Source organism: Sciurus vulgaris (genome assembly GCF_902686455.1).
Source record: "Sciurus vulgaris genome assembly, chromosome: 17".
In the NCBI taxonomy this organism is placed as follows: domain Eukaryota; kingdom Metazoa; phylum Chordata; class Mammalia; order Rodentia; family Sciuridae; genus Sciurus; species Sciurus vulgaris.
Genome location: NC_136478.1, coordinates 42,391,705 through 42,403,768, shown reverse-complemented (window position 1 = coordinate 42,403,768; position 12,064 = coordinate 42,391,705). Strand labels below are relative to the sequence as shown.

Below are 12,064 nucleotides of genomic sequence, written 5' to 3'. Positions count from 1 at the left end.
AATGTCTATAGCAACACTATTCATAAAATCCCAAAACTCTAAAACATCCAAATGTCAATCAACAGAACAGGCAAATAAATTAGTGTATATCCAATGGAATTATATTAGCCAGCTTACTGTTACCATAACAAAACACCTAAGACAATTAACTTATAAAGAGAAAAGGATTTATTTAGCTCAAGATTCTAGAGGTTTCAGTCCAAGTTGGGATGGCCTCATTGCTTTGGGTCTCCTCTGAGGGCTCCAGATGGCAACAGAAAGGAGCATGTGTTAAAAAAAAACATTAACATAACAATCCGAGAAGCAGAGAGGACCAGCAGGTTCCCACGATTTTGGGGGGGGCACTCCCCCTAGTGACCTAAGGAAAGGAACCTCCCAATAGCACCATCCTGGGGACCAAGCCTTTAACACACGGACCTTTGGGACACACTCATCCAAACAAAAGCAGGGATCCTAGAGAGTAGTAAGAACTAACAAATTACGATGATGCACAATGGAAATGAGTCTCACAAATGTGATGCTCATCCAGACACATATATACCATATATACCATATATATATACCATATGATTCCATTCTTACCGTGTTTAAAATCAAGGAACACTAATCTATGCCTTTAGAAGGAAGGAGTGGAGAGGAAGTGACTACAACAGGTCACAGGAGGGTTCTGGGGTGTCAGTCATACCCTGATTCCTGCTCCGCTGCTGGGAGCAAGGCATGTTCAGTTGACAGATATTAATTGCGTTGTACACTTGTGATCTGCTGCCTTTTCTGTATGCACACTGTACTTGGAATAAAAAAGCTTTAAAATGAACTGCAGTGAAAGCATCGCTCCAGGAAAAGGTATCATCAGGAAACTACTCAGAAAAAGGACTTGAGGGGTCACTGGCCAAAAGGCCCCCTAAGCCTTTGTCACATCAGCAGTTTAGACCCCTGTCCAATATGCTTCCTGGTATCCATGATGGAAAGGGACTGGGCCTTGGCTGAGAGACCCAACACAGGGGTTAGTGATAATAATAATAGCAGCTGTCATCTATCGTGGGATGATAGTTGGGTGCACCAGCTCTAGGAGGTAGGTTCTACTGTTTTTGTTTTGTTTTGTTTTTAATTTTTTAATTTTATTTGTTCTAACTAGTTGTACGTGACAGTAGAATGCATTTGTGCATTTTGATAGATCATGCATAAATGGTGTGTAATCTCTCATTTTTCTGATTATACATATTGCAGGATCACATCGGTCATTCAGACATGTACATGAGGTAATATTTTTGTTATTCCCATTTGATACATGAGGAAACTGAGTCCCTCGCCCACACAAGGACCAAATGGTAAAGCTGGGACTTGAACCCAGGAGATCTGACTCCAGGTGTTGGCTTCAGTCACAAGTCAGAAGTGGCTGCCTGGGATAGAGTGGGGGTGTAGGCGGTTGCCATGGCTGTCCATTGACATTTTAATTCATGGAAAAGGGAATTGAGAAGACTTAAATAATAGGCATAGACTGTGCTTTCACGGGGATGAATGGTCATGAAATTAAATTTGCAGATGAAGCCAAACCTCATGAGATCCAAAATCTAAGCAGGAAACAGCAATATGGGCCAACCAGAGAAATGTAATTTACCATGCACCAAGGCAGTCATCCACACTAAATGACTTTCCTGAGAAAAGGGCGTGTGAGGGACAGTCACAGGGGATGGTGGGGCAGCAATGACCACTGACAGCAGGCAGCTTCTGCACCAGCAGAGGCAATGGGGAGGGGACATCCAGATGAGACCACACAGCCACATCACTCCCAGCCCCATAGCAGGCTGTGCTGAAAGGATGTGAAGACTTGGGAAGGTTGAGGAAACTGTCAAGAGAAGTAGATCGCAAATGAGACCCAGATGTGCACAGAAGAAAAGGACAAGGAAGGGTGTTCCTGGAAAAGCGACCCACGCACAAAGGGCACAAGTGACCGAGGGAGCCCAGAATGCTGGCTTCAGTGAGCCACGCTGGTTACTCAACCCCCCTGCCTCCCTGGCTCAACTAGTATAGACAGACTACCTACCTCACATGCAGAGCTCAACCAGTATAGACAAAGTGACTTCTTTGAGCACTGGTTTAACCAGTTTAGATAGAATGACTCCAAATAATGCACTGGTTTGACCAGTGTAGATAGACTGTAAGAATCGTATGCTTAGCTCAACCAAAGTAAATAGGCCTGCGTCTTGAATTAGGGGCTCAGCCAATGTAGACAGAGCGCTTGCTTTGTGCATTGGCTCAACCAGTGTAGAGAGACTACATTGCACATTAGGCTCAATCACCCAGACTCTGGGAGAGGAAACCTGATGGACCAGGCCAAGGTCTAGCAGAAATTGGTACCTGAGAAAAGCTTAGTCACAGGGAAAGTCACTAAAGTTAGAAAGAGTTGGAGAGCTCTGAACCTTGTGCACAGACCCTTCAGAGAGTGGGGCAGAGATTAAATAGAAGGTTCTAGAGCTCACGTGCTAGAATGAACCAGTGTGGACTGCCTGTATCACACTAGTGTAGCCAGCACAGAGACTGCATGCATCAGGTAGTGGCTCAGCCAGTGAAGACAGACCGTGTGGTTGAACTCTCCCTGCCTGCCAACAAGCAAAAGCTGATTGCTTTCTCTGGGATGAGCCTCTCAAATCCAGTACAGCTGGACAGAGCAGCCTTTGCATCAGTACTGTAGTGGGCTGGTGTCCACTCAGCTTCCCCAGGGCCAGGAACAGGGCTCTGCACATGGAGGACCAGAGTCAGCATTTTCAGGCACTGTCCCCCCAACCCCCACCCCGAGGTACAGGAAGACCAGACTCCATACCCCACCCAAGGCTGAGAAGGGTCTCGGTGCTCACAAGCCTGGGTGGATGAGTCTTGTCCAGAGAGATGAGTCAGCCCCCCAAAAGAGGCAGCCTTGAAGCTGGGGATGACTTGTCTGCCAAGCATGAGTCAGTCTATGCCCGGTCTAGGGACTGAAGGCAGTGGGGCTCTCCTGTGTCTCCTCCCCACTGATAAGCATCTGGGCATGCCTCATGGCCCAAGAGCAGCAGTCAGAACAGATGAGACTGCCAGGCCAGCCCAGGAAGCCAGAATGGAGGAGAACCGCCCCCAGGCAAAGAGCCCAGAGGCTGAAGGAATCAGCCCCAGGGAGGCCAAGGGAATGAAAGAATGAATCTGTACCTCCCAGTGTCCTCTCATCGCTCCCATCCCCAAGTCTGGCCCAGCCAGGGAAAAGCTGGCTTAGGCCCAGGCAGAGTGAGGACAAGGTGACAGCGACCTGGGCTGTTGCCTGCAGCTCGGCAGCCAACCAGCTCAGGGTCCACTGCCAGCAGCGTGGGCACAAAGGGAAGCGGGGTGACTCACAGGCCTGCTCCCTGCACCCCAGAACTCCAGAGCCTGGGGGAACCAGCAGAAGGCAGTGGGGAAGCCAGGGCCTGAGCAAAGCTACAGCCAGCCACAGGAAACTCACCAACTTCAGAGGGAGCTGGAAAGCTGTGGGCAGGACCCTTCAAGAGGAGGGAAGCAGGCATAGACCAACTCTGGTAGGCAGGGGTTTTCCAGGAGGAGGGGAGGCCAAGCATGTCTGCCAAGGTTTCCAAGGTGAGGGAAGGGTGCGAGAGAGTTCTTTCTGGGGCAAGTACCAGACAGATGTCAGTACAGATCAAGTAGGTGGCAGGTGAAGGAGCTACTAGGAAACCAGTAGGCCTGAGGTCAGGCAACTCCAGAGGAAGGTGGGCTTTAGGGCCAGGGCCAAAGTAGAGCAGGCAGAAGGTAGCCGCCTTACTCCACTCCCCACGGGAAGGTCAGTCCTGAGTAAGTTGGTCCAGTGGGCAGGTGAGAGCAAAGGGAGGCAAAGGACCACAGCTCTGCCTCCAGAAGCTGTCCTCACTACGGAGCCCAGGCACAGGCTGTCACTTACTGAGTGCCTGAGACATGCATGCCAAGGCTAAAACCATGAGAGCAAGGTGGCAAAAGCCCGCGGGCTTCAGGCTTCCAGGTTAGCCAGAAGGAGGTGGATTGGGGAAGGGAGGAAGCAGAGGCAGGGCTGCACAACCAGCCACCCGACCATCCAGTCCTGGGAGAACAGAACCCACTCCGACAGGAGAGGAGCTCTGCACCCCAGCGGGAGGCTGCCTCAAGAAACCAGCCATTTCCACTAGTGCTACAGGTCACATCCCAACCGACGTGCCACCTCCCTCCAGCACCTCACCCAGCACCAATTCCTGTGGAATTTGTGCCTCCATTCCTCTTTAGGGCCAGGTCATCTTTCCCCACAACCACTGCAGCTGGCTCCTCCCTGGTCTCCCCATTTGGCAGCAATTTGTAGACTAAAATCCCCAATTCCAATGCATTTGGTCTCTTTTAAAGGCCCTACACAGCCAGGTTTCCAAATACCTCTTGTCCCCTTCTTCCATTCTGCCTGCCACAGGGACCTTCCCACAGCTCCTGCATGGAGCTCCATGCTTTCTCTTACATTTCCTTGACAGGGACCTCGGGCAAGCTCTTGTCAGTGCCCAGAGCTCTCTTTCCCAGACTCCATCCCTCCAGCCTCATCCTACTTCCTATCAGCAACTTCATCAGAATTCAGCTGAAAAGCCACCACTGCCTCCTTGGTCACCAAGCCCTCAGTCTAGGTCAGATCACCTTACCTTAGGTCTTGCAACAACCTGGATGTTCCCTTTTATCTTTGGCAAGCTTAGAATCACACAAGTATTGATTATTGTTTTCATTAGTGTCTTTGGCAGAGAAAGAACTAGCGTAAGAGATAAATGAATGATGGGGACATCTCTGTCCCACTAACTACAAACACCACAAAGGAAGGGATCACCCTTATTTTGCACACCCTGTGTCTCTAGAGCCTGGCACAGTGAAGGATGCCTAATACATGCTCAATAAACGTTCACTGATGGCAGAATAGAGAATGACAATAGGGCCTGCCCTTTGAGTGTGCAGCATGGAGAGTCATTTGGCTCCAGGTTTCAGTGTTGACAATTCCAATTTAGTTCAAATAAATGTCATTTCCAGGGCCAGCTCTGGCCATGGTTTGCAGGAAAAGAGTGCCATGTCCTAGTCACCTGCCGCAGAAAGCACTAATTTCCCAGAAATGCATGACATTCCAAGTAGGGAGAGACCCAGGATGGCCAGTCTGAATGTAGACAGGCCTTCTGTGTCTTCCCAAAAGGTGGCTTGGAGGGTAGGACCAGGGCTACTTCTTGGAGTCATCCCACCTGGACACAGCCTTCCCCAGAGGTAGCCCCAGATGCACTTTCAAATTTCTAACAACCCAGGAACAAGCCCAGCAGATGCAGGCTAGAGCACCAGATCACAAATGACAGGTAGTTTTGTAAAGGGTAAAAGTCACAACTTTTTTCCCACAGCCAATTTGTAAGTCTCTTCTTATGCCACAATGATTTACCTACCGGAGGGTCACACATTCTTCAGCTGATAAGGAATGAGCCAATGACTACCGCTTCCTCTGCCACCTGAGCTAATGTAGCTGTCCCCAGGTTGTCTGAGCCCACGGGTCTCCTTTGCCTTTGGGCAGCCTTTTCCTAGGAGGGAGGGGACACAGCTGCTGTGGAGTCAGATAAATCCTGACAGTGACTCCAAAGACCGCAGCAAGAAACCTACTGTCATCACACTGTCACCTATGCCGCCTGCCCATGCAGCCAACTTCCTGAGACTCCAGAACATTGATGCCCCTTATAAATCCAGAAATCATTCTTGATTTTTTTTTTTGTTATTTATTTTAGGTTGGGCTCTTCCTCAGCAGGATCACATTGATCTCTTCAAGACAACAATATATAAATCTCCTTTTATAACTCATTATCTTCTGATTAGCTGAAAGTCTGGTCACTTCTTTCTCACATGTATACTGACTCTAATCATCCTGATTGCTCATTAAGGATCTTCCCGAATCCTCTGTCCATTTTCCTGCCTTTAGGTTCCTTCTCTGCCCTGCATTTCTCCTATGTAGCTGTCATACATGGTAAATCGGAGAGGTGAGATTTTCCAAGCTGGAAGCAGCAGGTAGGGTTAAGGCAGAGGTCTCACAGTCTAAGCCAGGCAGCCAGGAGGAGCCCTGGGAAGTCATCTGGAACCATATCTTCCCCACCTGCCCCCACAAGCAATCCAGCGTCCACCACAGGTTCCACCCACCAGATGCACCAGCGAACAATAAAAGCTCCAAGTGCCCACCCTCTTTGATCAATCAAACCACAAAAAGCCTATCAGGCAGTCACTGGCACAAACTCAGTGAAGAGAGCAGGAAAGCAGACAGTGTGATGTTTCCAATCAGGAAAATCTGACTCTTCTTCTATGTGAAAGGAAGGCAAATTCTGAGATAAGCCTGCCAGGCACACTTGCCCAACAACCATACGGTAAAAAAGTAGTTACCGAACTTTCCCAGATTTAGCTTACATAAACAGATATTTGAATAAATGTTTTAAAAATGAAATTCCCTTGATACTCTGTAATCAGTAAATGTTCATTACGGAAACACAGCAAATATGCATGAAATTTCCCAAGTGATCTTCCAACTACAAGATGAAAAAAGGCACCTCAAACAGCAGACTGAGTTACAAAGCATCCTCCTCTGGTCACAGACCTGCAACTCTTTGCCAAGCACAGGCGGTCAGACAAGTCAGTTCTCCTCCCCAGGCTGGAGCCAGGGAAAAGCAGATCTTATTTTGCACTCTCAGGCAATTTATAAATGAACGTCCCCTCCCTAGCTGATTGATGTCTCTCTATAAATAATTAATCCTTGACCTTGCTTTAAGAAAGCCTTGACTTTTTAATTTGGGGTCTTTTTAAAAATCAATACTCAGGGAACATAATTCACTCTTGCAGAGTTTGACTCATGGTAAATGAATAAATAAGTTGTGCCGTTCGAATGTCCCAGGCAACTGGATCAGACAATGGGATGGAGTCAGACTTGGAGGTCTTCTGCGTACAAATGCTATTGGATTATTGATCATCCCAATTGCAGCTCAATCTCTTCAAGGTCTGAATTCCATCCCTTCTGTGTCACTTGAGAAGAGGCAAATCTGACAAGGCACCTGAGAATGCCTCTACTTCCCCCAGGGGTTCCCCAGGTCCTGTCTGGCTATAAATGATGTGATGTCTTGATTTTAAAAGGATCCCCTATGGGGACCAGGGTCACTCCTTCCTGTAGCCTACTTTGCCTTTGGGACAAGAACAGGGTCAGGACAGATCATAAAGGGGGTTCTAACACTCCTGCCCCAGGGGTTACCCTGTTCTAAGGCAGGACCGAATTAGGAAACGCCTTCCCATCCATGGATAAGGTTCAAGATGAACTGAGACGTGAACCCAAAGAAACTGACCTTGGTAGTGTACCCTAGGAGCAACCCGGGGGATGGGGAAGAAGTTAATATAATCTGCCTCTTACCCCTTTACCCTTCCCATCCACTCTAGAGTTGCTGTGTCCTTGCACGCAATGGCCTCTCCCACGTGCTCTGCTGTCCCACCAGATCCAAGCCTGGCAGATCCAGAGTTCTGGCAGTTGGTCTCCCTTAGCAGAGTCAGTCGCTGCTCAGGGTCCTGCTGGGAGGCAATTCAGAGACGCGGGGATTCGCTCTGATATTTGAGAGGGCTGTGGGATTGACCCCTACTTCTGAATTAGTACAGACACAGTGGGGCAACTAGTGGCGCTGCGCAAGGGATACGTCAGTTCCAGGTCGGGGTCTCAGGGTCCAGGCACAAGTGTACCACGAAAGTTAGGGCGGCGAGAGTCCCGCGCCGGAGAAGGGGCAGGGGTCACTTCCTGCCCAAGAGCCACCACTGGCACTGCCCAAACCCGCGATCCGCACCTTCGCCTGGCCCGGCCGGCCTCGGGCGAGGCCAGACCTGATGTGCAGAGAGGCAGCTTGCTTCGCAGCTGGAGTCGCAGTAGCCGCCAGAGCTCAGCTGGGTCCCGCGGCAAAGCGGATTCTTTCACCGCCCACCTAAGCCGCCGGAGACTCGGAGTCCCGCACTCTGGGACACTGACGCGCACATAGACGCGGAGAACACAAAACAGGCCGATGACCTGGAGAGTCGCGGGGTTGGGATGCGCGCAACGGAGCGCGACAGCACCTTTCACCACTTGGTAGGAAGCCAAGGCCGCCACCAACTTTCCATTTTTTGCCCCTGCCCTCCACCACAGGCCCTGGAGTCCCAGCGCACGGTAAAACTCCGGGGCCTCGGGTGCTCCAACCCGGCCCTCAGAGCTCGCAGCTCGGCGCCCAACGCTGCCTCCGCGCGCCCAGCACCCAGGGCTGGGAGGAGGAGCGGAGGGTCCGCAGAGACCGCGCAAGCCAGAGGGGAGGCAGTTCACAGACGCGCGCCGGCGAGTGAAATTCAAGGAGCGAAAGTCTAATTAAAGTTCCGCTTCTGGGGCTAGTCCCCAAAGTGCGGTCAGATCCCAGCCTGCAGAGCCCACCAGCACCCAGGACTTTGGATTCCTATCCCCGTCGGGTCACCAGGTTGGCGCGCAGTGCAGTCCCTGGCCGGCGCAGGAACCTCGCTGCATCTCTTCCGTCCAGCAGCCAGTGTAGGGCGGGAACAGGGGTGGGGTAAGGGCGCAGCCACTTACCTGGTGCAGCCGGTGCTCTCGAGGCCGCGCGTTCCTCTGGTACGGGCGCGGTCCTAGGCGGCGGGCAAATCCTCCGCTCGGGGCGCCCAGGCGGCGGGGAGAACCTCCGCCCCAGCTCGGGCCCGGTGCCTTCTCTGGCTCTGTACGGAACCCGTTGCGGTCGGTGGGCAGCGTTGTGGGGACAGCTATCAGGGAGTGTGGTTGGGAGAGGGCACGATAGGGCGCGTTCCTCTGGGCCCCTAGCTGGGGTCGGTCCTCCGCCTCCGCCGCCGCCGCCTTGTCCTCCCTCCTTCCCGCAGCGCCACCGGATCCTGCTCACGCGCCGGGAAGGCTCCCAGCGAAGTGCGAGCGAAGCCTCCGGCGAGGCTGGAAATAGCGCCGCGCCCGCCCGGCGCCCCGCCCCCGGCCCGGGCCCCGCCCCGTGGTGGCGGAGGCGACGGCGGTGGCCGGGCCGGGAAGGGATCTCTCCCGCGATCGCCCGGCCCTCCTGGGAGCTCACGGGCGCAGCGCCCACGCGCGCTCTGCGGTTCCCGCGGCCCTGCTGGCCGCGCGCTCCAAAGGAGCAGCCGCTGGGTGCGGTCCGGCGGCCGCGGGGGTGGGGCGGCCGTGGCCAGGGCTATGCCGGTCTCCCGAATCTCTGAGAGCTTGCACTCCTGTCTGCCTCTTGGCTCCACTCCGTAGACAGAGTGCGTCCACTGCATTAGTGCTGCCACTGAGCACTTGGTGTTGACCTGGGAAAAGGACAAGGCTCCACTAGTCAGGCCTTAACCACAACTGGGCAGGGTCGTGTACTCCAAACCCAGGGGCGCAGCGCCTGTCAAAGCCATCGTATTGATACCGAGGAAGATTTGAGGAGGTTCCCGCGCTACAGTCTCATGGAATTTGGTCAAGGCCTTGTCAATCCCCAAATCCTTGGGGTTCTAGATTCTGCTTAAAGTGCCCAGTAACCCGGGTTCTCCTTTGCGGGCTTCATCCTTGAAGTTCCTGTCTAGTCACCACCCTAAGGGTTGGACCAACTAACACCTCCTCATATACATCAGGAATAACAGAGTGGGGATCGAACCCGACCACAGTCACACAGCACCAGAGCAGGGCAGGAACACAAAGTTGGGACTGTGGATTCCAGTCCCTGTTCAGCCTGAGAAAAGCCCCCCTCTTGCAGGGGGCGCGCAGGTGCTGAGAAGGAGCAGCAGGTTGTTTTCTCAGGAGAACTATATGAAACTGCTGGAAGTCAGTCACCGCTTGGTCTTGAAGGGACATGCATTATTTTCCAAAACCTACAGAAAAGCCTTTAGTAAGACAGAGTCAAGGATTCTCTCTCTGTATCTGCCCATTGGCCTGACTCCAGGAGGCTGACCCCCAGATGAGACTTGAAGAGTAGGATGGACCTGTGGTCCCTGAGTGACCAGAGAGGTGTGGGGACAGCCCTGCTAGGGAGCAGAATCACTCCTGAGTACAGTCAGGGAGTCCCTAGCACTAAGTTCTTGGGCTGCCTGGATGACCTTGAGACTTCCTTATTGCCCCAGGTGAGTTTAGCATATCCAAAGATAGTCTCCAACAGGGGTGAAGATGAACTAAAGCATACCAACTCTGTCATGAGCTTCCTTTCATTCTTGCAACAACAAAGTAGATATTTCATTCCCATTTTGCAGAAAAGGAAACTGAGGTGCAAGGATGCCAGCAAGTTGTTAGAGTCCACAGCATCTGGAGGATGCCAGGATGGGGACCAGGTATGCTGATTTTGAAGAGGACTGGGTTCAGGGCTGGGGTTCCCTCTCTAGGACTCTGAACTCAGACTGTCCCAGGCTCAGAGTTGTGCTGGGGCCCAGCTTTGCTCTGCTGGCTGCATCCGTTACTTGCGTATGGGTGCAGGGGAGTGTAAGGATGTGACTGAATTCACCCTATTCTACTTCAGGTGAAGATTGAATGAACTGAATGCAAGGGACCAGGGACTCAAGTGTCAGGAAGAATAGGCCAGTAGATTTCTTATCTATCCCACATCCAAAAGCTGTCAGAGAAAACAAGGAGAGAGAAAGAAACAAAGGAGGCTTGGCATGAAAAGAAGGCTACTTGCCTCCAGACTAGCCCAGAATGCACTGCCTGTCCCTGTGGTCCCCTGGTCCCTCCATTTCTTGTTCCCTCACCACCCAAGATCCTGGTCCATCTACCAAAGAGCTCCCTGCCTGCAGTTGGGCCTGAGCAGACCACAGGACTTTGGCCACAGAGGCCAGGTGATCTGGTGAACGTCTTCAGTCCCACCCACACTCCAAAGGGCAAGTGTGGGCTCTCATGCAAGTGCATGAACATGCACATGCACGTGCATAGACACACACACACACCGGGCTGTTGGGAGTTTCCATTCTTGGAGCCCAGTGTCAATATTGAGAGGAGGCTCTGGACAATAAATACCTCCAGGAAACAAGACTACACAGGCTTTATTTCCATGGGATGAGTCTACACAGGCTTCACTGTGACCAGTGAGTGGAGAGAGTCAGGCCACCTCAGCTGCCCTGCACATCTGCTTATAGCCATCCTCCCGGGAAGGGTGGTTTTTCCATTAGCTTTTCCAACTGTACTTATTAGCACTTATTTGCATCTAATATCCAGGCAGATACCACTAGGAATCAACAATGCTGCATTCCTTTGACATTCTCCACACTTGGATATTTCACTCAGACTTCCTTCTTGGTTTTCGAGGCTTTCAGAGGAAATCCCTAAGGGGGGGATCGAGGCCCCTGGCACTAACATGCAATGAGTTTTCCTCTGAGATTTGCCAAGGGCTGCATGCCCTTTTTTGAAAGTCAGGCTCAGCCTCTGCAGTGAGGGAGGCGGAGGAACCTGCAAATCCCCGCATGAAGCCCTGTGTGCGCGCCTGCAGTTTTTGATATGTGTGTCTCCACCAAAAGATTACTGGCAAACTTGTCTCTTTGCATCCCAACTAAGGTAAAAAGACACTTTCAGTGGCTGGCCCTATGAGTTCACAGTTTAAGCTCCAGAAGAGCTATAAGAGAGATTCAAAAGGCTCTCTGCTGCAATAGGGGCTTGAGAGTGGGGAGGAGACTTGACTAGGGGCCACAGGCAAACGTCCCCTTCTGCCAGGTCTGCACATCCAATCCCTCTCCCCACCTCACACTTTTTGCCAGTGGAGATTCCTGCCCTCCTCTATGCCAACAATGAGGGTAGCACAGTTATGAAGCCAAGACTGTGTCCCATTATTTGGAAAAGGGCATGGAACACGTTGGCAAGACTAAGTCTTGAGTTCGAAATTCTGTTGCCATGAGAACCAGAGCACTGTTCTCTGGAGGGAACTTTTTCCTTCCATTTCTCTGAATCCAGTGGGAAAGGCAGAGAATAATGGGATGGAGCAGGAGGTTGGTGCCAGCTCTCCTGGAGCCACCCAGGTGGTCTTAAGCAAGTCTTCTAGGCCCTCAGATTCTGTTTCCTGTTTCTAATAGAAGCGCAACAGACTGC

General features: G+C 51.9%; 1 protein-coding gene across 1 annotated transcript in view; it reads right to left on the bottom strand.

Moving 5' to 3' along the window:
- Positions 1-8,923, bottom strand: part of CHST8 (carbohydrate sulfotransferase 8) — a 119,553-nt gene extending 110,630 nt beyond the window's left edge. Inside the window, exon 1 of the mRNA XM_079118565.1 lies at positions 8,594-8,923. The gene's annotated coding sequence lies outside the window, so the exon portion shown is untranslated. The remainder of the gene's footprint in view (positions 1-8,593) is intronic.
- Positions 8,924-12,064: the final 3,141 nt, after the last annotated feature.